Raw genomic sequence first — 4,836 nt, forward strand, 5'->3', positions numbered from 1 at the left:
TTCCTCATTTCTCTGTCAACCAGCACTGGAAACATTCTGCATACATAATAGTGAACTGCTAGACACATTCCCAGTGAAATAAGGAACAAGACAATGACACTGGTGCCCACCATTTTTATTTAAGTTGAACAATGCACTAAAAACATACATTAAAACTGGAGGTGAGGCAGAGGGAAGAAAACTGTCAGGATCAAAGTTTCTATGAAACAACTGCTTACCTAAAAACTCCACAATGATCAATCATATAACTATTAGAGTTACAGAGTTCACAAAAGTGGCCAGATACAAAATAAAAAAATAATTACTCCATATCACAGTAACAGAACATGACTTTCAGTCTTCAACAGAAATTTGTACCTCTGTAATTCCCCATCAAAAGGTCAAATTATGGTTGTTAGCCATATTTTTTTTTAAGGAAATGATATTTATGATGCTTTCCCTCATTTGTTTGTTTATTTTTATTGATTATGGTATTCATGGGGAACAAAGCTGACCGTCACCACCTGCGCCTAAGATGTGATGATCAATACTATCAGCATGCCCATTTCCACAAATGGCAATTATTACTTGTGTCCCCACCCAACCTTTCCCAGACTACCCTCTCCCCACACCCTTCCCTCCATGCCCAGCAACCCTAGGTATGTTCCCTCTCTCTGCAAGTCTAATGCACCACTGTGGTCTTTCTTTCCTTCTCTCTCTCTTAGCCCCCACTTATAAGTGAGGACATGCAGTATTTTTCCCCCTATGCCTGGCTTATTTCACTTAGCATAATTTTCTCCAAACTCATTCATGTTGCTGTGAATGGCAGAATTTCATTTTTTTATGGTTGAGTGGTATTCCATAGTGTATATATACCACATTTTCCTTATCCAGTTGTCTGTTGATGGGCAATTAGGTTGGTTCGATATCTTGACTATTGTAAATAGAGCTGTGATGAACATGGGAGTGTGGGTATCCCTTCGACATGATGATTTCCATTCCTTTGGATATGTACGTAGAAATGGGATTGCTGGATTGTATGGTAGATCTATCTATAGTTGTTTGAGAAACCTCCATACAGTTTTCCATAAGGGCTGTACTAATTTACAGTCCCACCAACAGTGTAGGAGAGTTCCCCTTTCTCCACATCCTCTCCAGCATTTGTTATTCTCTGTCTTTTTGATTATAGCCAGTCTTACTGGGGTGAGATGATATCTCAATGTGGTTTTGATTTTCATTTCCCTGATGATTAGCAATGCAGAGCATTTTTTAAAGTACCTGTTGGTCATTTGTGTGTCTTCATTCAAAAAATGTCTGTTCAGCTCCTTTGCCCATTTTTTAATTGGGTTATTTGGTTTTTGCTGTGTAGTTATTTGAGTTCCTTTTATATTCTGGATATTTATCCTTTGTCAGATGTATAATTTGCCAATATTTTCTCCATTTCTATAAGTTGTTGTTTCACTCTGTTGATTGTTTCCTTTGCTGTGCAGAAGCTTCATAGTTTGATATAATCCAATTTATTTATTTTGCCTTTTGTTGCTTGTGCTTTTAGGCTCTTATTCATAAAGTCCCTGCCCAGTCCTACTTCCTGAAGTGTATCCCGTAGGTTTTCCTTTAGTAGTTTTATAGTTTCAGGTCCCATCTTAAGTCTTTAATTCATTTTTGAGTTGATGTTGGTACTTGGAGAGAAGTGCAGGTCTAGTTTCATTATTCTGCGTATGGCTGTCCAATTTTCCCAACACCATTTATTGAAGAGGCAGTCCTTTCCCCCAATGTATGTTCTTGTTGACTTTGTAAAAGATCAGTTGGCTGTAAGTCTGTTGGTTGATTTCTGGGTTCTCTATTCTGTTCCACTGGTACAAGTGTCTGTTTTTATTCCAGTACCATGCTGTTTTGGTTATGATAGCTTTGTAGTATAGTTTGAAGAAAAATAGTGTTATGCCTCCAGTGTTATTTTTTTGGCTCAGGATTATTTTGGCTACTCAGGGTCTTTTGTTGTTTCATATGAATGTTAGGATTGTTTTATCTATTTCTGTGATGAATGTCATTGGTATTTTGATGAAGATTGCATTGAATCTGTAGATCACTTTGGGTAGTATGAACATTTTCACAATGTTGATACTTCCAGTCCAAGAGCATCGAATGTCTTTCCATATTTTTTGTGTCTTCTTTAATTTCTGTTAGTAATGATTTGTAGTTCTCATTGTAGAGATCTTTCATCTCCTTGGTTAAATTGATTCCTAGGTATTTTATTTTTTTGGTGACTATTATAAATGGGCTTGCTTTCTTTGCTATTTTGTTAATGGAGAATAACACAACTGATTTTTAGTCATTGACTTTACATCCTGCAACATTATTAAAATTATTAGTCAACTTTAAGAGTTTTTTTGTAGAGTCTTTAGGTTTTTCTGTATATAAGATCATGTCATCTACAGACAGGGACAGTTTGACTTCATCTTTTCCCATCTGGATGCCCTTTCTTTCTTTATCTTCCCTGATTGCTCTGGCTAGTACTTCCAGTACTAGGTTAAATTGGAGTGGTGAGAATGGGCATCCTTGTCTTGTTCCTGTTCTTAAGGGAAGCACCTTCAGTTTTTCACCATTCAGGATGATATTGGCTGTGGGCTTGTTGTAAATGGCTTTCATTGTGCTGAGGTGCTTTACTTCCATACTTAATGTGCTGAGAGTCTTTATCATGAAGGGATGTTGAATTTTGTCAAATGCTTTCTCTGCGTCTAAAGAGATAATCATATGGTTTTTGTCCTTGATTCGGTGGATGTGATGTATCACATTTTTGACTTGTATATGTTGAACCATCCTTTTATCCCTGGGATGAATCCTACTTGATTATGGTGTATAATTTTTTTTTGGCATGTTCCTGTGTTCTGATTGCTAGTATTTTGTCAGGGATTTTTGCATCAATATTTATCAGTGATATTTGCCTGTAGTTTTCTTTTTTTGTTATTTCTTTGACTGGTTTTGGTATCAAGGTGATGCTGGCTTCATAGAATGAGTTTGGCAGAGTGGCCTCTGTTTCAGTTTTTTGGACTAGTTTGAAGAGAATTGGTATTAATTCCTCATTAAATGTTTGGTAGTAAAGCCTTTCAGCCCTGGGCTTTTCTTTGTTGGCAGACTGCTGATTACTGCTTCAATCTCATTGGTTATTGTTGGTATATTAATTTTTCCTGTTTCTTCTTGGTTCAGTCTTGGTATTTTGTATGTGTCCAGAAATTTATCCGTTTCCTCCAGGTTTTCAGATTTGCTGGTGTATAGTTGTTTGTAATAGTTTCTAACCCATTTTTGTATTTCTGTGGCATTGGTTGTAATGTCTCCTTTTTCATTTCTGATTTTTGTAACTTGGGTCTTCACTCTCCTTGTATTTTTGTGTTAACCTAACTAGTAACTAATGGTTTGCCTATTTTGTTTTTCTTCTCAAAAAAACAACTTTTTTTTTCATTGATCTTTTGTATTGTTTTTTGGGTCCTATATCATTTAGTTCTGATCTGATTTTAATTATTTCTTTCTGTCTAGTAAATTTGGGATTGGATTGTTATTGTTTTTCTAGTTCATTGAGATGTAGCATTAGGTTGTTAACTTGAGATCTCTCTATTTTTTTATGTAACCATTTATTGTTATAAACTTACCTCTTAGTACTTTTTCAGTATCTCACTGGTTTTGATTTGATGTGTCTTTATATTAATTGGTTTCCAGAAATGTTTTTGATTTCTTATTTAATTTCTTCTTGTACCCATAGGTCATTCAGGAGCCTATTGTTTAATTTCCATGTATTTGTACAGAGGCCTGAATTTTGCTTCTTATTATAGTTTTAACCTGTTGTGGTCTACAAAGATACTTGAAATGATTTCAATTTTTTTGAAGTTATTGAGACTTGATTTGTGACCTAACTCGTGGTCTGTCTTGGAGAACGTTCTATGTGCTGATGAGAAGAATGTATATTCTGTAGTTGTTGGATGAAATGTTTTGTTTTGTAGATATCTACCAGGTCCAGTTGATCGAACGTGTAGTTTAAATCCTGTGTTTCTTATTGATTTGTTGCCTGGATGATATCTCCAATGATGAGAGAGGGGTGTTCAGGTACCCCACTGTTATCATAGTGGGATCTATCTTTCTTTGAGTGTAATAGTGTTTGCTTTATATACCTGGGTGCTCCAGTATTGGGTGCATATATATTTATGATTGTTAAGTCTTATTGCTGGATAGATTCCTTTGTCATTATATAATGGCTTTGTCTGTTTTTATGGTTTTTGGCTTAAAGTGTATTTTATCCAATATAAGAATAGCTACTCCTTTTAGTTTTTGGTTTCCATTTGCATGGTATATCTTTTTCCATTTCTTCATTACTAGTTTCTGTGTATCTTTACAGGTGAGGTTAGTGTCTTTTTTTTTTCTTTTTTTCTTTTTTGTCTTTTTTTCGTGTCCGGCAACGGATCGCAACCCTCGGTGTCGCACCCACACCTCGCTCAGCCAGTGAGCGGGAACTGGTCTGTATGTGGGATCCGAACCCTCGGCGGGAGCGCGCCACCGCACTCCCAAGCGGCACACTGTAGCAGTGTGCCACCGGGCCGGCCCAGGTTAGTCTCTTGAAGGCAGCATGTAGTAGGGTCTAGCTTTTGATCCAACACATCAGTCTGTGTATTTTGAGGGGGGGGTTTAAAACATTTACAGTTAGAGTTGTTATTGAAAGGTATTGTCTTATTCCTGACATTTTATTGCTTTTTGTTTAAATGTTTTAAATATTTATTTTTCTGTTCTCATTTTAGTATTCATCTTCCACGTTAGTTGGTTTTTGTTTTTTTAATGAGGTGGTAAGATTTAGTTTCTTTTTTCTTTCTCATT

Source organism: Galeopterus variegatus, unplaced genomic scaffold, assembly GCF_000696425.1.
Source record: "Galeopterus variegatus unplaced genomic scaffold, G_variegatus-3.0.2 Scaffold10632, whole genome shotgun sequence".
Taxonomy (NCBI): domain Eukaryota; kingdom Metazoa; phylum Chordata; class Mammalia; order Dermoptera; family Cynocephalidae; genus Galeopterus; species Galeopterus variegatus.